At 42.0% G+C, this 22,783-nt stretch overlaps 1 pseudogene; it reads right to left on the bottom strand.

The window, feature by feature from the left end:
* Positions 1–19,220, bottom strand: part of LOC118714587 — a 190,627-nt pseudogene extending 171,407 nt beyond the window's left edge.
* Between the last annotated feature and the right edge of the window lie 3,563 nt (positions 19,221–22,783).

Below are 22,783 nucleotides of genomic sequence, written 5' to 3'. Positions count from 1 at the left end.
CCCCACCACCTACCTTTTCTGTGGCCTGAGATGGTACTGCAGGTGAATTCACACACACACACACACACACACACACACACACACACGTTTCCTCATTCTGAGATTTCATAAGAGAACAACAGTAACTGAGGCAACCCTTGTTATCTCCCAGTGGAGTTTTTTTTTTGGGGGGGGGGGGGGGGATTGATGTTTTGTATTGTTTTTTCACCCTAGGAAACATTGGCCTCAAAAGGCAAAGTCTCTGGCAAGAGAAATGTTCCTAGAAGGCCCTGAGAATACAATCTCCTTTCATGACAGTGAGCAAAATAGCTTCTGTCACTTCTGGGGCTCTCATTCCCCCTCTGTGCAGCATTCATAGCATTCAAGTATATTAAGCATTCACATCATTTATATGTGGCTCAGCCTCTGTTCTAATCCTGTGTATTAGTACAGCTAACTGCAGCTCACTCGGTGCTGCTGTTTGCACAGCTGGACATGTCGGATAGAATGAGTTCATCCCTTCAAAGATGAGCTTAAAAACTGCCGTCTAGTAGTGCCTTTCTTTTCCACACCTACGACCATTCCTCATTGTTCTCACAAGCACAGTGAGTTTTAATGAAGTCATGTCTTTTAGTGTAACGCTGCAGGTGCACAGATGCTGATAAACCTCCTTAACTCACTGTCAGATCAGCATGTTTATCTTCAAGCTGCAGAATGTATTTAATTATAAGATAGAAAAAGGTGCTTCAGATTTCTTCTCTGGGCCCAGAACTAATGATTCATCCATGAAGCGCTGTGTCTCCACAAAGGTTATAATGACTAGTTGCTGATCATCTGACGAACTCATTCAATGGTAGCATCTGGGCAGCAAGGTATAGAAATTTATTTTAAAATAAAGAAAGAAATAGCTTCTAAAGGCCCAGGAAATTTTGCCAAGTGTAGTTAACATAATTAAACACACAGGACAACTATATAAACAGATTTATAAAGGGAAAAGGAGAAGGAGAGAGGGAGAGGGAGAGGGAGAGGGAGAGGGAGAGGGAGAGGGAGAGGGAGAGAGAGAGAGAGAGAGAGAGAGAGAGAGAGAGAGAGAGAGAGAGAGAGAGAGAGAGAGAGGTGGTAAGATATAGCCAGCTACCAGAACTGTGCTACTCTTAAAGTCTTAAAATGCAAACACCCCTAGGAAGTTATTAACATGTTAGTGTAAATTAAATTTAGTCACATTGCTTTCTTCTTCTTTAAAAATTATATTTTATTGCTTTTTTTTACAGAGAATAAGGGAGAGGAACAGAGAGTTAGAATCATCTATGAGAGGAAAACATTAATCAGCTGCCTCCTGCACACCTCCTCCTGGGGATGTGCCTGCAACCAAGGTACATGCCCTTGACCAGAATCAAACCTGGGACCCCTCAGTCTGCAGGCCAACACTCTACCCACTGAGCCAAACTGACAAGGGTATTGCTTTCTTCTTAAGACTGAATTTCTGAGGGAAGGGAGTTTGACCTGGAAATTGGAAGGGAGATGAGAAGGATTCTGGAGTACCGAACTCTCCCCAGTAAGACAGGCTGGGAAGGTGCCTTCGGAAGGAGAACACCATGCATTCTCAGAGGACCCTGAGATCCTAAGGGCTGGAGTAGAAGCAAACTAAGGAAGTAGGTGGAAGGCCTGGGAGGGCAGGAGAAAGACAAGATTCAGTCCCAAAGACAAATAGGCTTGGTGGAAAATGCATTTATTGTGAGTTTGATAAATCATTTAATCTGTAATCAGCCATTAGTGTAAAGATCATCCTTTATGAACAACTTATTGGAAAGTGTTTTAAAATTTTAAACCAAAAAATAAAAATCCCTTGCATAATGTAAATAACCATAATTATTAATTCTATTAATTAGTCAAGTGTTTACTGAACACTGACAATTTACCATGCGCTGGACACAATAAAAAGTCCCTCTACTCAAGTTTCTCAGAGCTCAGTGAGGAGACAGGTGAGTAAATAAACAACCACAGTATAGAATGCAAAATACACACTTGGCATAAAATGCTCCAGGGCTGAAGAAGAAGAGGACCCTCCTCTGCCTGGGGAATGAAGGCTTTTCAGAGGAGGAGAGGGCTGAGCTGGGTCCTGCTTGATGAGCTGTTCACAAGAGGGGACAACGGAAAGTCAGAGGGAATAGCAAGGGCAGAGGCAGCCAGCCCCATGCAGCGAGGCTGTGCAGCTCTGAGCTGCTTGGCCTAAAAATAGCAATGCCAAATCTCATAACTAACTCCCCTGGCCCGATTCCATGCTCACCGAGCTGCCCTCTGAAGATAATTTGGCTTCCTGCTTAGATTTGCCTGCAGGGAAAGCACATGTTGGCCAAGGAGCTGGAGTATCCAGTCCACTAGATGGTTCTATTCCTCATTGTAAATTAATAAGTCAGTATTCCGGCTGATGCATTTTTTTTTTTAAGTGCAGGAATGAAACTATCACTTGTAAAGCAGATGCAAAGGAAATTAGGTGAAAATCCACCAGGAAATCAGCCTTCAGGCTGACCGTGTGGACAATGACAGAACAGCTGTGCAAGCACCACAGGTAACTTCCGGAAATGGGCTGCCGACAAAGCCTTATTACACAGCACGTTTTTCTCCACATGAAGTGCTCCCTCTCACATTTTTCTGCATTGTTATAATCCCCTCGTAAAGCCCAGCATCAAATGTCAGTCATCCCCAACTTCTTGAAACCCAGACCAGAGGGTAGATGCATGTACTTTATCAAGCCCCCTACTCTTTATGAGATGAATTGTGTCCTTCTAAAATTTGGCTGCTGCAGCCCTAACCCCAGTACCTCAGAATATGACTGTATTTGGAAATAGGGCTTTATTTTAAAAGATAATTAAAGCTGATTGAGGGTGGGCCCTGATCCAATATGGCTGGTCTCCTTGCAAGAAGAGGTGATTAGAGTGCAGACAGGCACAGAGAAGGACCATGTGAAGCCCTGGACAGTGTGGCTCAGTTGGTTGGAGCAACGTCCCATATACTAAAAGATTTTGGGTTCGATTCCCACTCAGGGCACATACTTAAGCTGGAGTTTCAATCCCCGGTTGGGGTTTGTATTAGAGGAACTGATCTATGTTTACCTCTCACATCAATGTTTCTTTCTCTCTCACTCTCCATTCCCCTCTTTCTAATATCAATAAGCATATCCTCAGGTGAGGATTTTTTAAAAGCCCATGTAAAGACAGAGGGAGAAGACGGCCATCTGCCAGCCAAGGAGAAATGACCTTAGAAGAAATGACCATGATGAAACCAGGATCTCAGAGGAGAGAAGATGGCGACCGGCAGGAGGGTAGGGAGAGAGTGAGGGAGCGATAGAGAAGTGTGTAGACATGTGTGATGTGTGTGTCTATGAGCTAGGGACAGTTAGATTCTGCAGGTCTTCCAAGGGGCTATCAAACCAGGCAGTCTTAGACGGCGGAGCCCCGCACACAACGCAGACACTTTGGGTGGCCAGTGTGGGCACAGAGACCATGCCATCTTGAGAAACAAAGCTACTTGAGATTAGGGTCCTGGCCTCAGCACCACTCAGTCATATCTCAAACGCAAACCAGGACCTTGCAGCCAGTGGGGACAGAGACCTGCGACCACAACTTCAGACCAACAGACAATAAGAATCCAGACATCCCCTTCACAAATTTCTGTGAGTCCAAGAGCCTAACCCACTCCCGGCAGGTTTGCAGATAGCTCCATAGTAACTGATAGACCCGCCCCTCGCTCAAGACCACAGTGCCCCTACCTACAGGAATTTGAACTTAGGAGCTTGTGCACAGGCCTCAGTGCCACTACAGGAATTTTATCCTGCGCACGCACAGAGACTGGGAATTTGCTCCCCGCATCGCAATTATGTCACCAAACCCAAAGCCCACACAGGGCGGCAGTACCACCTGACTTCAATTCTGGGCAAGCACACACAAAAGTCTGTTTTCCACAGCACAGGCATGCCACAGTGCTACTGTACAACCCGATCCCCCATGGTGACGGGGACCCAGATTCTCTCTGCAAGAGGCAGCACTGAGCACCACTCACTTGACTCTGTTTCTTACTGTATGCGCCTGGGATCCCTGCTCACAGTGCATTCACACTAAGAGCCAGTGACTCCAATTCTTGGTTCCTGCACACACAGGGACCCTGATTCTCAGCGAAAAGCTACACGAGGCATCAGAGACTCTAATATTCGATTCTTGGTGCAGACACGGAAACTCTGAGTCCTGGCATGCGCTAGGGGACTCTGATTTTCAGCACACACCAACAGCGCAGGTGTGCACAGGAGACCCCAGTGAACACTGGTAACACTGACCCTGAGCGAGCCTGGTTCCCACCAACTCAGGGTAGCCACACGTCTTAGTGTGGAGCACTCCAGTGACACTTGGGTGGTGCGAAGCTCCCACAGCACACAGCCCAGGTACACGCAATTGGAAGTCTGAACCTTCTGGTGATAGTCAGAATGGGGAGATGACACCATCCCCAGAGGAAAGAAAATGAGGAGTCGCCAAGAAAGGAAATTAGTGAAATTGAAGCATGCAATATGCCCGAAAAAGTAATTCAGAGTAAAGGTCGTGCAATTCAGATGGATGAGAAAATCAACAACCTATGAAAGAATCAGGAAGAATTGAAAAGTGATATAACTACAATCAAAAACACCATGGAAGGTTTCAACAGTAGAGTAGAAGAAGCAGAGGACCAAATTAGTGAGTTAGAAGATAATGTAGAGAAACAAGTTCTATCTGAACAGCAACTGGAGAAAAAAATTAAAAAGCAGGAGGAAAGTTTAAGGGAGCTTTGGGACAACATGAAATGAACATATGTATAATAGAGCGGCAAGAAGGACAAGAAGAGCAGCAAGGATTAGAAAATCTATTTGATGATTTGTTAATGTGTCTCTTACTTTCCACTGAACCCCACATTTGGGGGGTAAAATCTTCCAACACTGGAGACCTGCTCCATTTCAATCAATCTTCAATTTAAAAAATGCTCCTGTCACATCAACAGTGACAAGACATGTGGATAGCATTTACACTTGAAATGATGCGATGAAAATAGCACTTCCCCTCTGTGGCCTTCTCCCCAAAATATATAACCTCAGTCTAGTCATGAGAAAAGCATGAGGCAAACCCCATCTCCCCCACTGAGGAGCATTAGATTGCATACCTGGTCAATATGTCTCAAAATTGCCAAGGTCATTCAAAACAAGGAAAGTCTGGGGCACTGATCATAACCCAGAGGAATCTTAGGAGACAAGACAACTAAGTGTAACATGGATGAGCTCTTAGATCAGAAAAAGGACATTAGGTTAAAAAAAAAATGAAGTAAATCTGTATACAGTATGGACTTCAGTTAATATTATTTTTCAATATTAGTTTATTAATTATAATAAATGTACCATAGAAATGTAAGATGTTACTAGTACAGAAAACTGGGTGTAGGACATAGAGGAATTCTCTGCAATATAAACACAATTTTTCTGTAAAAAAAAATTGTTCTAAAATTAGAAGTTTATTTTTTTTAACTGTTTCTATTTACCTCTCCCCAAAGGCCATCACTGTCTGTCTGTAACCAGACTCTGATACATAGCCAGAGCGTCTTCTCCAAAATTTGAGTGTGTGGCTCTCCTCCCCTTTTATTTCCTCTCCCAGTGCAACTTTTATACATATTTCATGTAAGCACTTTATCTTTCAGTAACAAGAGCTTCTGTTAACTTTCAACAGTCATTTGAGGGCTGGCTGCTTTCTCTTCTCTTTAAAACAAATACTTCAGTGGAGGCTTCATATCATCATCCCATCCCCTGGTCGGGCCCAGCACATGGCTCTTGTCTTCATGTTTTCTCCATCGGGGTACCTACAACTTCAATTCCTGGGGCAGCTTTCTCACAGTCTGAGCCCCACGTTTTCATTAAATAAAGCCCTCTGGGGCCAAAGCAGCTCAGCTGCTAGAAGTGGTAGAGAGATGCCAAGAGGCCCCACAGTAAATCAGTGTGAGGAAAATCGATAGCAAGGGTGTGCAGCTTTCAGCCCTTAGCATAAGAAGTCCTGCAACAGTAAAGGCCTCCAGATGCACGCCACCTGGGACCCAAAGTCCCTAAAGAGAGAAAGCTTCTGCTGTTGAATCATTCGGGCTCTGGGTTATTTTTTGTTGCATTTTTGGTTTGATTTTTAACTAATCTAAAAGCAGTGTTTATTTGCAGAAAAAGACTGTTGGCCTTGAAATTTAACTCACACTCCAGTTGGCCGGTAGTCAGAGCTGAGCTTGATCTTCATTTATTATTCAATAAGAAGACTACAATTAGCCTGGAGTTGGTTTTCAGACCCAAACACAAAGAAAGGCCCACATATATCTGAGCAGGGATAATTCCACTCTCCTTCTAACTGATGTGATGCTGGAGCAAGTAGCAGGCAGCAAATCGATACACCATCATCCTCCTCAACAGCAGGCTTAAAAGGGAGTCTTTGCCCCTACTCAGAAAGCAGGGCAAGATGGACCTGCCTAGCAAATATTTACCTAAGGGAATCCTTTTTACTTTGTAAATCATTGATTTAGAAAATATATGGGTGCTAAGAAGAAGAAAGCCTATGAAATTCCAATCACGTATGCTCAGCACAAAAGTAAGCTACTGCTAGGAAAAAACTGAGCTGCTGCTCCTTAAGGAGAAAAGAAAACTTAATTCTCCAATGGGCCAGGTGGAATTCTGGAATCCCTCTACAAAGGAAAAGAGCATCTGAAAACAGAATTGTCATGGATCAGATCTGGGAATATATACTCCATAGACCTATGGAAATAGGATGTTTCCTTTTATATCAAACTAGAGGCCCAGTGCACAAAATTCATGCATGGGTAGACTCCCTTGGCCTGGCCAGTGAACAGGGTTGATCAGGGTATTCTGGCTGCCAGTCAGGCCTCTCTTCCCTGGCTACCAGCTGCCGGCTACCAGTTGGCCTACCAGCAGGGGCCACCCCCTGGTTGTTAGCGCACTCATAGCAAGTGATCGAACTCCTGGTCTTCTGGTCGAACTCTCAGGGGGATACTTTGCATATTAGCCTTTTATATATCAAATAATCATCACTACCAAACAAACTAATAATTATGTCACTATATTTTATGAGTAGATCAGCACACAATGGCTTTATTCCCTGCATAATAGCTCCCAATCTGTTGACCATTTATTGAGTGCTAACTATGTGTTAGGTACTCTAAATTCTTCTACTCATTAGCTCAGTCAATCCAGTAGGTATCACTATTATTATCTCCATTCTATAGCTGAAGACACCTGGGCTCAGAGAAATTAGATAATTGCTCTGAGGTCTTAACAGCTGTTTAGAGGGAGAGCTTGGATTCAAACTGATGTCTCTCTCGAGCTGAACCAAACACAAAGCCACTATGATAAAGGTTCTCAGTCACTCTACCCATACTCTGATTTACTTCAATACATAGGTCTTTAATGGCTATTAGGAACCTGGCAACTCAAATGCATCTCCAAACAAATATCAAGAGCCCTGCAACTCTCAGTCACCATGACAAACCTTTCCTACTGGTTTGCAAGAGTAGTGAATACCCATGTGACCCACAATTCATTTCTACCTCCTCCAAATAACTGTTGAGAATTCTGCAACAATACTTTATAATTTTAAAAAAATTCTTCCTCAGCAAAAAGCTTTAGAACTATCAGATCAGAACCACTATATCAAATTTGTTAAGCCAGGAGGACTTGTTAAACCCACAGGATGCTGTTCCTCCCACTCCTGAAATTCTGCTCCCATAATTTGAAGTAAAGCACAAAAATGTGCATTTCTAACATGTTCTTGGATGATGCTGATGCTGCTGGGCCAGGCGTCTACTTGGAGAACCACTGCTTGAGACTATCTGATTAGCATAAACTTTTAGACTTTTAAGTAGACCCAATATAAACAAGTCTGAATAAATTCCCCCAACACAAAATACCAGGCCATTTCCAGAGTCAGGGCCTGTTTCATGGGTATCAGCCAGTGCAGTTCCACAAGACCCCATCCATGCTGAGAAGGGTCTTGTACTTGGGGTTTAATGCTCTGCAGTCATTGTCTTAAAATGCTTATAATAATTTTATCTTTGAAGTTTATGTTTTATAAGTGAAGTTTCATGAGACAATGAAGCATGTTTTGGGGATCTGAAGCCTTGGCATGGTCCTACCTCCCACTACCTCTTTCCTCCCTAGGATGGGTTCTCAGTCCCCCCTGTTTCCTATCCCCCTGCTAACCTAGGGTTGTCCTTCCTAAACCTGCTCCAACACAGCTGCCACCTGGGGCAGCTCCCAGTCATGTTGAGGGAGAAAGTGAGATCAGCATCTTTGGCTGTCATAGGGACCTGGGCATTGGGACTAGAAGGGTTGATGCTAGGGGCAAGCTCACTGACATCTCTGGATGAGGCAAGATGGTGACCATCCCAATTTGGGATGACAGCACCAAACTACGTTCTGCAGGAAAATCAGAACTTAGGACTCAAGTGTTTGAGTTATAGCTTGATCCTAAAAGAGAAACAACTTGAGTTGAATAATTCCTGTTAAATGAAAGATTTTACAAACTTTTGCAAATGAGGTTTAAATGTGGCATTCCAGGGGCTTTTATGGCTATTGACATGATTACAAAGAAAACAGACATTTCAAAGACTTGAACCGAACTTCTAATGAGAGGCTTCTAAGTGATGGTGAAGTTGCTGGTTTCTAGATTCTTGCCTCAAAATATGTTCCATGGACCAGTAGCATCAGCAATCCCTCGATGTTTAATAGAAATTCAGAATTTCTAGACACAGCTAGACCTACAAAAAAGAATTTGCATATGAACAAGACCTCTGGGATATTTGTAGGCACATTAGTGTGAGAAAGTATTATCCTCAACCTTTCATGTTTTTACTTTCTTCCTATTTCTTCTACCTTCCAAAGCTACAAGATGGGAATCAGTCATTGGGACTTCTGGTGACTGTCCCAAGTTTGTATGATTTGGTAGGTTTTAAGAAGAACACATTGAACTTTGTTGTATTCTCTATCCTGACTCTCCCAACTATGTCTAAAGATAGTAGAACTTCTGGCCATGGTCTAAGACTCATTAGTACCTTTGGGTTCTATAAAATATTGGTAGGACTATCATTTTCATTATATAAAGCCTGCTAAATCTGAAGAAGGGGACATCTGTAGGGAGTCATGGAATACACTTAAGTGGGACCAAAACTTTTCTGACTCATTGGGCTTTTGCTGTAATTAGCTACAGATTATTAATAGCCTTAAATAATAAGAAAATACAGCAGAAGAACCCTAAAATTACTAAGGACCACTATTAAACATTCATGCTAATTGCTCTGAGAAGTGAATGGTTAGGAGCACACTAAGGCTCAGAGACAGCCTGATTCAAATTCTACTTATGCCTCCTGTAAGCTGTGTGACCTTGAGCAAATTACTTAATCTCTCTGCCCCAGTTTCTTCATTTAAAATGGGTATGACAGCAGTACTTACGTGAAGTTTTTATAAGTATTAAATAGAGTTGCAAAACCTTTTGAGCCACGCTTTGTGCAGAGTAAGCTTTAAAAAGACATCCTAATGCAAACTTAAAAATATGGCTAAATGTTTAGATGTCTTTTGCAAAGCCTGAAATTCTATAATTTACCTTAATTGCATATGTTGTGCTATGACTGTGTTTTCCTTCCATTAGAGAGAAGAGGAACATCCCCATAGTTACTACAGCATTGAGAAACATGATGACAGTAAGGTCAGCAGCCATGTCCCCCAAAGGTGCTGAAGGTGAGGTCCTGAGTCTGTCTGTATATTTCATGGTCACACCAGCTAGAGAAAGAAAATTCAAAATACATCTCCAGACTCCCACGTATGCAGAAAATTCTCATCAGCGTGAAACCAATTTGTTTTACTTTCCTACTCAGAGATTGCTATTTTCTGAATGGCTAAACATCTATCAAAAGCTGCCAAGGCACTGTGCAAAATGAAGTTTCAAGTCAGATGTTTAGCAATTAAATCTCACTCTGTAAATTGGCTAGTATTAGTGAAATAAAGGGCAATATACAAATACTGCTTTTCCACTTAAATAAAACCTAAGGGGAAAACCCATGCAACAGAGACTCAGATTTCAACACCCTTTCTCCACCCAAGACGGTGAAGATAGGATCAAATATATTGCAAGATGTGTGCTGCACTTCCAGGCTTTTCAGATGCCTGCCCGCTGAAGCCAGTTTCCCTTGCGCTCCATCAATTATTTCTTTGTTTTGCCTGGACGGCGCTTGTAAACTCCGCGAGGTGTGCTCCTGGGCAGCTACGTGCACTTGAGAATTTTCCCTTCTGATCCCTGCTTGGTTGTCTCTGGACCAAAACTTATTTGCAGGCAAGAGAACACTGCTGAAAATTTTATAGCATTCAGATTTTCAAAGCAATGGTAGTGGCTCAATAGGTTTGCTTACCTTGGATTAAAACCTATTAACGTTCCAGCACTTTCCTCTCCGTGAGATTCATTGCTGACTCGCGTGTGGTGACTTGCAGAGTGCTTCATTACAGCTCAGGGGCACAACTGATGCCACACAAGCCATTAAAAATGAGTTTGTGGAAGTGAAAAAAAGAAACCTTTGTAGATGAGGGCCAATTTGTTTTGAAGGCGATGACTGTAAGAGCATTCACAAAGCAGCAAGCATTAGCTCAGATTCGAGCTATGTCGTTTTTCTCTCCTATTTTTAAATACCAAGTAGAGAACCTGGAGAGTCCTTTCTTTGTGACAGCAGCTTTGGCTCCTGCCCTTACTTTCTGCCATGATAGCTCCAGTTAAACTGTATGAGCAGCCCTGTGTTTTTTTTGCCTTGGATAAAAATCCATAAACCTGTGTTTTGCTTGGATCCTAAGGAGAGTCATCTTATTTTCTTTGTCTCAGTTCTTTTATATTCAAAATAGTTCCCATACCAAATTCACAGAATTTTGGGGACAAGTGGGGGGAGCTAATGCATATAATTTTTATAAATAAAAATCAGCAGGCAGGTAGAGCACAAAGAATTAATTATGATGTTATGAAAGCAGCACATTTACTATTTGCCATCTCAAGATGCTCCCAACTGTTTTTCCTAATTGACTGCAATTTACTTTGGTTTTTATTAATCTTGTTATTATCTACATATTCACGCTAGTTGTAAGCTCTATATGGATACTTTGAATCAGGGTTTTCAATCTCAGTAATTTTTTACATATTGACCAAATAATTTTTTAAGGGGGAGAGATAGGGGAGATTGTCCTGTGCATTACAGGATGTTTTACAGAATACTTGACCTCCATCCATTTGATGCCAATATACCTCCCCCTACTCAATTGTAACAACCAAAAATGTCCTCCAGATAATGCCAAATGTCCTGGGTTCGATTCTGGTCAAGGGCATGTACCTTGGTTGCGGGCACATCCCCAGTAGGGGGTGTGTAAGAGACAGCTGATCAATGATTCTCATCAATGTTTCTGACTCTCTATCCCTCTCTCTTCTTCTCTGCAAAAAATCAATAAAATATACATATATATTTTTTTTTAAAAAAGATAGGCTATCATCCACTTCTAAGAACACTACAAAAAAAAAACTACAGGCCAGATATATAGACCCAGCTATATTTATATTTATATTTATATAGATAGATAGATAGATGTAATATGTATGAGATATATATATATATATATATATATATATATATATATAAAATATGTGTGTGTGTGTACATGTATACACATGTATAGACGTATATATGTAGATATATCTTTATATATGTACTAGAGGCCCAGTGCACAAAGTTCATGCACTGGGGGGATTCCTCCTTGCCTAATCTGTGCCCTCTCACAATGTGAAAGCCCCATGATGGATCACCCCAAAGAGGTAGGCCCCACCCACCCACTCGGGGCTCCTCAATGGATCGCCCTCAAGAGGTAAGCCAGAGCCAGGGGCCCCACCTCCGCACCACACAGAGCCACAGGGGTGTCAAGCCCCTGCCCACCAGTGTGCACACGCAGCCCTGCCTACCTGCGCACACCCACTGTGCACACAACCTCCTGGTCATCACTCTTTGCAGCATGAAGTCATCACAGCGAGAGGGTGTGATGACCACATAGACTTTTATTACCCTGTTTTCCCGAAAATAAGACAGTGTCTTATATTAATTTTTGCTCCCAAAGATGAGCTAGGTCTTATTTTCAGGGGATGTCTTATTTTTCCATGAAGAAGAACACAGTACACATTTATTGTTAAATGAAAATAAAGGAAATTTATTACCTGTATACGGTACGGTAGTACAGTAGTTGTCAACACAAACCAGACAAACTGTGAATCCTACAGCATCAAGAATTTACTCATTTATTCAATGACAATCATGTCATCATCTTCTGGAACATCATCATAACAATCCAATTCCTGAATTTCCTGGTGAATTTCTTGTGACTCCCATTTCTTTCAGAATCAGTGGACCAAATCTCTCATGTTTAGCCTAGAGGGGTCTTATTTTCAGGGGGATGCCTTATATTTCACTCAGAAGGAAACCTGTAAGTAGGTCTTATTTTCGGAGGATGTCTTAGTTTCAGGGAAACACAGTAGTATAAATATGTGTATATATGTACATCCATAATTAAATTGATAAAATATGACCTGGAATTATTAGGCCACACAATTATTATATAGGTGGGCAATTATATAGCAAGTCCCTCCCATGTCAATGAGATAATTAGAAAAACTAAAAAACTATGAGATCTGAAATAATCCTACCTAATAAAAGATATGCAAATTAACCATCACTCTGCTACACCCATCAGCCACGCCCACCAGCCAATGAGGCATGAGTATGCAAATTAACCCAACCAGGATTGCTACGGCCACTGAGAGAGCAGGAGGGAGGCTTGGGTTTCCCCAGAGATGGAGGAAGCCAAGCTTTCTGCACACCCTGGCCAGCCCATGCTTCTGCTTATGGCTACAAAGTTTACGTTATAGAAGATAAATAAATCCCCTACCACCACATAGTAAGCAGAAGGCTTGGCTCCACTCCAGGCTACAAAGTTTCAATTGTAGAAGATAAATAAATCCCAGGTACTAGGGCCTCTGCTTGGGTCTCTGGGGGGTATAGCCAGCTTGCAAACCAACACAGGCCCCTCACGTAGGCCACCCCACACTCCAAGGGAACCCCCACCCTGATCTGGGACACCCTTCAGGGCAAACTAACTGCTGGCCCCCACCTATGCACCAGGCCTCTATCCTATCTAATAAAAGAGTAATATGCAGATAGACCATCACTCCAACAGACAAGATGGCTGCTCCCATGTGGTCAAAGATCCTGCCCCCATGTAGACACAAGATGGCCACCACAAGATGGCCAGCAGGGGAGGGCAGTTAGGGGTGACCAGGCTGGCAGAGGAGGGAAGTTGGGGGCAAACAGGCTGGCAGGGGAGCAATTAGACATCAATCAGGCTGGCAGGAGAGTGGTTAGGGGGTGATCAGGCTGGCAGGCAGAAGCGGTTAGGGCAATCAGGAAAGCAGGTAGGCAAGCAGTTGGGAGTCAGCCATCCTGGATTGTGAAAAGGATGTCCAACTGCCCTGGTAGGATCGGGCCTAAACAGGCAGTCGGACATCCCTCAAGGAGTCCCAGATTGAAGAGGGTGCAGGCTGGGCTGAGGGACACTCCCACCCCATACACAAATTTGTGCACCAGGTCTCTAATGTATATTAATGTTCTTTGGAAAAGCACAACTATTCCTCAATTTTCATCATTCTTGGAAACCAAGTCATATAGAAGATCATGATTCCCACTAGAAAAATTAGATAATTGATAGTTACATTGCTGACCAAATATTCAGAAGCAGGAAACCATAAAGATGAATGACAATATGACTTACCAACTATAAACTCTCAAATTCTTTCAAACACTAGGCTAATGCTTCAATCGGGGGAAGAGGGTGGGAGGGAATGTATGGTTTGTTCTAAACAAGAAAACTCTGTATTCAAAAACAACAGTACAGAATAGGTCAATGGATCAATAAATATTTGTTGTGTGAGGCATTATGATTGGAATTAAGAAATTAAATATGATTGGCTGAAAAGAATTTAAAAAAATGATTCATACCCTCAAGGAGACAGCTATCTCATTGGGGACATTTACATATTTGCATATAATGCATACAATATAGAAAGGATTTAGTACCAGAAGAAAGATGACAGTAGCAGCCAGCACTTATTGAATACTTACTATGTGCCAAGCACTATTCAAATTGCTTTATCTGAGTGACCTCACTTGATACTCAAATAAATTTGCAAGATAGGTGCTGATATTAGTTTCTCTTTCTAGATGAAAAAAGGGAAACAGAGAGCGGTTAAATCGCACACCTCACATGTGGTAGAAGCAAAGTTAATCTTACATAGTCTGGCTCCAGAACCCACATTCTTAAAATGATCCTCTACTATGTCTTAAACGAAAAGAACTACATGAATCAATCACTGAACAGATCACTTTTGGCTGATGGAGAATCTGAGAAGGCTTTCTAAAAAAGTTGGAATTTGTGTTAGACCTACACGGATGGCTCTGAATTTACAGGAGCATCGGAGGAATGGAGAAATTCTCAGTGAAGGAAACAGAAAGAAAAAAAAGAAGTCTGGGAAATGGGAAATGGTGAAGCACAGAGCAAGCATTTCATCCAAAAATCCTCTTATTGATCTTTATTCAGAGAACAGAGTATATTTAAGAAGACCCCTCACTCTTACCTGCCTGTATTCTCTAAATTGGCGATAGGTATTCCCATCCACCTCGTGCCGAAAAGAATTCCAAACATAACCTAAGATTCCCTTTCCTGTCCCCATCACCCATCATCACCCACCACACACAGCCCAAGCCCTATCCCGCCCCCTCCTCTCCATTCCCACTGCCACTGCCTCAGCTTAGGGTCTATGACTTCCTACCAACACAATGAAGTAGCCTCCTATCTTGAGTCGCCATCTTCAGCCTAAACACCCTTCAAGCTGGTCTCTACATTAGTGTTAGGCTAGGGCAGTGGTCGGCAAACTCATTGGTCAACAGAGCCAAATAGCAACAGTACGACGATTGAAATTTCTTTTGAAAGCCAAATTTTTTAAACTTAAACTTCTTCTAAAGCCACTTCTTCAAAATAGACTTGCCCAGACCGTGGTATTTTATGGAAGAACCACACTCAAGGGGCCAAAGAGCTGCATGTGGCTTGCAAGCCGCAGTTTGCTGACCATAGGGTTAGAGTATCTTTGTAAAACACCATCTGGTTAAACTGCCTCCCCCAATATAGGATAAACCCAAATTTGTTTTGAGGCAATCCACTTGAGACCTAGCCCCTGCCTAGTCACATTGTCTGCCATTTCCCCATATCTATCCTCCATTTTGAATTACTTGATCTCTGAAGGTAATATCCTCTCTACGGATAACTTTCTGTCCTCGCTGAAATAAAACTAGCACTTCCAGCTTGTCTTATCCCTTCATGCAAGTTTCTCCAAGACATCCAGATTGACCAGAGGCAGTTAGCACTCAGCTGCCCAGAGTTGTACTTTCTCAAGCTGTAAGTCAAGAAACATGAAGGATGATGCAAATTATGAATTGTCTCACTTTTCCATCTTCTCTTCTTCTTGACTTCTATCTTCTCTGTTTATCATAGTGATTTAACATATTTATTCTTCATTCAAGTTCTAAAATTAAATTGTGTCTGAAATACCACTGGATGCATTTTGAAGTTCCAAACTTGTGCCAGGCACTAGTCTCAGCACTGAATACACTATGATGAAGAAAAGCAAAAGTCATCCCTAATTTCATGGCATTTATCTTTGGTGGGCAAGACAGATGATGAGCAAGAAATCAATTACATGCACAAAACTTCAGATGAACACTATAAAGTATTCATCTTTAGTAAAACACTGTATGGCCTAAAGAGTCACCAAGAAAGTAGACTTCAACCACCTTATAAATATGATGACCTGGGATGATGTTTTTGAGGAAGCTCTGATGATTCCTCCCCACCTGAGCTAACTTGCTCAAAGACAAGTGTTAATCAAATAAGTGTTATAATCCCATGCAGGGAAGGGCTTGTCAAAGCACAGTAACATATGTAGAAGATGCTATGTGAGTGACCATTGCCAAATTAATTTTCCTCTTATGTTCACTTAGAAGCCTATTAACTAGAAAAACCATTGGGTTGCTCCAATGAATCTCTGCGAGCTGCACAAGAAACTTATTCCTCATTAAAGATTTACCCAAAGTACCAACGACCACCTGACAGGGTGGTTTACTTTCTTTCGCCCTAAACGCTCTTTATCCCTGGGGCATTATCTGTTGACATCCAACATCTGTTGTTCATTTTTGAACACTAATCCCTGTGGTGTGTCCTTTGGGTGATCAAGCTTACTCTAAAGCTCACTATAAAATATTCAAGAAGATTGGGACTCTCCTATTTTTCCATTGACATTTTTACACCCCCCACCCCTTTGATTTCAACTTGCTTTTATTTTCCCTCTGCTTCCCTTTCCACTACTTCACTTCCTTTTTCCTTTCACCTATGCATGCCACACAGCCTGGGCCATGTGCTTCCAAACTTATAAAACTCACAGAATTTATGCCATTTTTTTTTAAACTAAAAGGCTATGTCCTCGCATTATTTTAATAGAAAATAAAAATTTTAAAAGGTCAACTCTATTTTCCTTGGCAAGACATGTTTTTTCTATTTAGGGTCTATCAAAAGTTGTACTTCAGAGGCCTGTCATAAACTCCTAGGTGTTAGGAACTTCTCCTTCACCAATGCCCTTTGAAGTTAGGAATTTAAACAAAGGATAACAAAAAATAATTATGCTTATATTTAGACTTGTCCAATGCCCTTCATTCTGAGACATAAAAAACAACTTTCAAACAAATTAAACTCTACAACCACTTTTTCTCACAGATAAATATTATGATGAATAAGTTTCAGCAGGGGTATGTTAATCTGCCAGATATGCTGTAAACGTCGTGCTAAAACTGAAATAAAATTTTTAAAAAAATAAAAAGGAAAACATCTACTTCTATTATGCTTTCCCCTCTATTGCTTCTAACAGCCCCCATGCCATCTTCCAATTTGCTCTGAAGTGGCTAATTGGAATGTGAAAGGCTCTTCAAATCATTTCTGTGACAATGCACTGAGATTGTTAACCAATGTGTTAAAAGCCTACAACAAAATTATTTCATTGGGAGTATAATTTGCTTGTCATTTTCATCTTTCCAGATGTTACGGACATTTCCTTTATTCACCCAGCCAAAGAACTGGCTTTGAAATTGGCAGGTAATTAAGAAATACTTTATAAGAATAAAATCATAGGATAACAGTGAAAATTTTCTTTCTCTGAATCTTTCCCCGTGTTCATTGTTTTTGTTCATATCTTCCAAATCTCTGAGAATTCAGGAGAATTTCCTCTGAGCAAAGTTCTCCAAAGGCAACTTGTTCAGCTCTGGAGCATTTCTTTATCCCAAAGAGCACAATAAGACTATTCCTAAATCTTCAAAAGCCCTACTCTTATGACCAACAAATCAGAAGGTAGATGCTACTTAGTGACTCTCCATAGGACACCTCAATTAGACTTCCATTTGCTCTAAAATCTAAATATTGGGCAGCTCAGATATTCCATATGGGGAGGTAGGCTGGACTGAGCTTCATAGGCCCATTCACACTCTAGCTCCACTCATGTGGATCCTAGTCACTTGGGTCAAAATTAAATCTCCTCTCATTCCCTATTTGTAAAAAGAAAAAAACTTTTGACCCCATATCTAACTTCTTCTTCTGCTCTAAGACTATGCTCATTTCTTATATAAATCACCACTGGAAAGCAACAGGTGAAATGACAGAGGATAAATTGGCCATCCCATGGGTGATCCAGTCCCATTTTCACTTCAGACGGGCCAACCAGTCCTACTCAGACAAATCAAGACAATAGGGAAATTCACATCTGGTGGGTGTTAAAAGATAAACTGAGGCATTTGAGGGGGGAAATCAGTTGGAGTTGAGCAGTGCTAAACCTGAAGCGGTTAGGAGCATTCTACCAACAGGAGCCAGGAAAAAGATGCATCAGAAAGTGCAAAAGCCGATAAAGGAAATTATTTGATTGGCTAGAGCTTAAAGCCTAATTGGCTGTCTGTAATTGGTTGTCCATAGCATTTTGATGTCATAACTTTGAGGCATTTACAGGCTTACAGTTTGGGTTGTGTTTACAGGCCAATATAGGATGAAAATCGACTCAGTCCAATGGGCTTCTTGTTTAATTAATTTAACATGGCCAAAGCATTTTTATCACCAAAGGAAAGGAAGTCAGTACACAACCTCTACTAATTCCATAAAAATGGGTTCATGAACCAGAGAGACCAGGTTAAGATGTTCCTAATACGGAGATCAAGCTTTTCAGACCACTGGAGAATGCTTCCCACTGGAGGAAGATGTAAGCTGTTTCTCTTTCAGTAGAGGAACAGCGCTAGCAGCCCTTTGATGGGCTAGGACCGTGGTTGGCAAACTGCGGCTCACGAGCCACATGTGGCTCTTTGGCTCCTTGAGTGTGGCTCTTCCACAAAATACCATGGCCTGGGTGAGTCAATTTTGAAAAAGTGGCATTAGAAGAAGTTTAAGTTTAAAAAACTTGGCTCTCAAAAGAAATTCCAATTGTTATACTGTTGATATTTGGCTCTGTTGACGAATGAGTTTGCCGACCACTGGGTTAGGGGAATTCATTCAGGTGGCCAGAGCAAGGGGTTTCCATCTGTGTGCGCAGCGAAGCCTGTTCATGAAACACTTCTCAACAGCCCACCCCATAAGGAGGGGCTGCCTGCAGCTTTGTTTGAGCAGTGCTCCATTCTGGTTTCCTCCTCAGTGTGGAAAACCTATGTTTCTGATTATTTCCCCAAATTTGGCATGAACTAAGTGTGAGTAACACATTGCAAAAGAGCTCTGTGTTGGGCAGCCACGCAGCTGCGGCCCTTCAGATCCAGCGTGGCAACCCCAGGAAAGGGTTTGGCCGCCCGGGTCCCAGGCCCCCACCCTCCCCACAGCCTCTCCGCAGAGCAGTGACAGCGGGCCAGCTCACACAAGGCCTTCCCACCTGCTCGGCCCCTGCTGGTCTTTCTAAGGCGCCCTCTCTCTTTGCAATGTCTCCCAGGTTCTTCCACTCTCGAATTTTTCGTTCCATTAGCCTGTTGACGCCTCCTCCCAGATTATTCATCGAGATGTGAAATAAGATAAAACCTAACCCGCAGTCCCTCAGCTATGAATGCTCAAAACCAGGCTCATTAAACGTATCTGTCAGCAATGGATTACTGCAGCCTTAGGCCCCAAATTGATTGGAAGGCGAGGGGAGTGTACAAAGCATCTGGTTGCACAATATATTCCACCGAAGGAGCTCCTTTTAAGGTGTGGCCAATTAACTATGTTTAGAGATAACTGTAGGCTGTTACATCATTTTATAGATTCCCTTCTCTTGTTGATGATGGCAGCCGAAGAGACGGAGAAGCAGATGTAGAACTGGTAAACAATGTGCACCGTGTGTGAAAAGCTGAAAATCATTAGGAATGGGAGTAGAGCAATATGCCCTATTGGAAGTAAACCCAGTGAATTCCTGCGTGGATTGAAACACTATTTCCTTATGTCAAAGGAAGAAGGGGAAAAAAAAAATACCGAATTCTGTTAAAGTGCTTAAAGTCACATTTCGCTAAGGTTCTGATCTATCATCCTGTCATTAGCATCCTCAGCACCATCTCCATCATGATATACTTTGTATTTACATTAGGCTTTTCAAGTTCAAAGCACAAGGCAGACACATCAGGCAATTAATCACCTTGAGGGATCTGTGTCGGTGGAATGCTTTCCCAGCAAACGCATTCCGAGCATGTCACCGGAGGATCCACGCGGCAGGAGTGTTCCTGGCCCGCAATTTGATGTCATAGGTTGGCATTTTGTCAGATTTCAAAATATACATTTTCACCTACCAAGCTGACAGTCCTATTTTCTGAATCAAAGGGAAAGTGATTTTACTGATCTTTCAGCATTAAGAATCACTCCTCTCCGTTTGGGTGTTTCTGGGTGAGTAGCCACATTTTATACACATTTAAAAGGGGGTTGGGGGGAAGGCCAGAGGAAGTAAAGTTAAATAAATATATTAACTGTTTTTGCAGTGAGAAAGTGAACAATAGGAAAAAAGTAATTAAACCTAAGGACATTTATAATGGGAAGCAGATGTGGACGGGAAGGTGATTTGAAATTACCAAAGGGTTCCAGACATCTTCCAAGAACACGTTTGAATACATCGACACGTAACAGCACAAAAGCTAGGCCAAAATTGCCCAGCTTCTTTTCTTGGTTAATTTATCGTTATTGTTGAAAGTGTTACAGATGTCCCCCTTGTTTGCTTCACCTGCGTTCTCAAGAAAGTTTGCTTGTTACTCCTTGAGATTAACAGAAAAGAAGGGTTTGCCAGAGTCGAGCTGTTGATTCCTCGTTTATGATGGACAGTGAAACGAGGGGTATCTTGTTTCGCTTTTCTGTCCTGGTAGGTTTCACCTTCTGCTTCCAATTCCCATGCCCCGTGCTGTTCTATTTGAATTTCCAATGCCGCGGAGGAAATGGCTTCTAAAATATTAAAATCCTGTTTTCATTGACTTTCTGTACGCTTTGTGACCGCATTTCTATTCAGATCAGGTTGCACAGTTTTTAACTTTTGCAAGTCTAAATTTAAAGTTAGAGCAGCTGCCTGGTCCCCCGTAAGTGGATAGCTCGTATGCAAGGGAGAACCTGTCAGAAACTGCAGAGAAGCCAGACTCTTTTGTGGGTTTGTTGTTTTTTTTTAATTTTTACTCCTCTTTTCAGTCTTTTGGAAACTGTTTCAAGTTACAACTAGCCTTTAAATAGGGCTTCTTTGGAGCACGAATCCGGGGACATCTCTCTAAGAAGCAAATTTGGCTGGGTTCCCTTTACCCGGAAAATAGTCTCAGCCACATCCGAGCCCTCACTCCGGGACTTTTCTCTTTACCACCAATCCTGCTTTCCCCAAATTTGATTCTACATATGAACCTTTTTTATTGTGCCCAATACTAGGCCTTTATTGCTCCCTCCCTGAAGGCGAAGCAGCATGGGCTAGGAAATGAAGTTGGCCCTTCTCTTTGAGGGAATCGGGTTCGAAAGCCCCAGCTCAGCCCCCAAGAAAAATCCTCTGAGAAACTGAACTTGGGGACCCTGAGTCTGCCTCGGGGAACTTGCTTGCCCCTCCCTAAGTAACAACTCTCACTGAAATATTATGGTTCTAATAATTAATGCCTTTATAGTATATTGCAGTTCATAAAATCTGTTCTCATCCTCAGAAGAGCACTATAACAGAGGGTGGGCAGGTTTTGTTTTATCTCCGTCTTATAATCGTGGAAGCTTTCATTCAGAGAAACTGTGTGAATTGTCTAAGATCATAAGGATAATTAGGAGAGAAGCCAGGGCTCCAGCCCAGGCCTCCTAAGTCCCAATCCTATTTTTCTCCCCTCACAATGATGGGTGTTTCTATAATTCCCAGTCCCAAAAGCAAGGTCATGCCCAGAAGTTTTTATTTTACTGGTGCTCCAGGTTAAGCAGACCAGAAAATATTTGGAGAATTCATTCAGGCCCTGGTCCCACAACTTATGTGCCGAGGTGGCCCATCTAGACTTCACCCCAACTCACTTCACTTTGATCTATGTCAGTCTTAGTCATGTTAAAGATGGTCTTCAATTCTATGAATACTTGGGAGCACCTAAGTATCCAGGCACTGTACTGAGCTCTGAGGAGACAACAATAAATAAGATTAACCCCTAGCCAGCCATTGAGGCACTTATAGCCTAAATTAAACAGACAATTACAGTCTTACTAGAGGCCCGGAGCATGAAAATTAGTTCACTGGAGGGGGTCCCTCAGCCCAGCTTGCCCCCTCTCAGGGGATGTCTGACTGACAGGGAGCAGGCCTAAGCCACAGTCTGGCCCCCCTGTAAGACGCGACTGGGCCAATCAGGGGAAGACACCGCCCCCATCACCCCGCTGCTGCGTCATTGTCCAGAATGACGTCCGAAGGATGTCTGAAAGACATCCAATCTATCTGGTCTAATTAACATATTACCCTTTTAATAGTATACATTTAATAGTATACATTTTAACAGTATTACAATGGTAATGAAAGGCTTTCTGGAAAAAGGGACATCTAAATTAAACTTGAAAATGAGTTAGCTATGAAGAGGTGGAAAAAAATATTTTGCGTTAAAAAGTTTACATACACACACTCATATTATTATAATTTGGGGGAGGGGGGGCATTGTTGTTCAATGGACATAGAGTTTTAGTTTTGCAAGATGAGGTTGATTACATGACCATGTGAATATACTTAATATATTCAACTATACTCTTAAAAATAATAAGGGCCCTAGCCAGTTTTGCTCAGTGGATAGAGCATTGGCTGCTGACTAAAGGGTCCTGGGTTCAATTCCAGTCAAGGGCATGGGTTGTGGGCTCAATCCCCAGCAGTGGACATGCAGGAGGCAGTCAACCCATGGTTCTTTCATAATTGATATTTCTATCACTCTCTCCCTCTTCCTTCCTCTCTGAAATCAATTAAAAAATATATTTAAAAATAATTAGGATGGTAAATTTTATGTCATGTGTATTTTACAAAAACTAAAAATTAAATATTTAGGGGTTGGGTTTTTTTTTGTTTCTTTTTTTTTTCTTTTTTTTTTCAGCATGTTAAAGTCCACCATTCCTGAACCTTTGAGCACTGAA

Source organism: Pipistrellus kuhlii, unplaced genomic scaffold (genome assembly GCF_014108245.1).
Source record: "Pipistrellus kuhlii isolate mPipKuh1 unplaced genomic scaffold, mPipKuh1.p scaffold_m20_p_10, whole genome shotgun sequence".
Taxonomy (NCBI): domain Eukaryota; kingdom Metazoa; phylum Chordata; class Mammalia; order Chiroptera; family Vespertilionidae; genus Pipistrellus; species Pipistrellus kuhlii.
The sequence above is the reverse complement of the archived record's forward strand: the minus strand, read 5'-3'. Positions and strand labels throughout refer to the sequence as shown.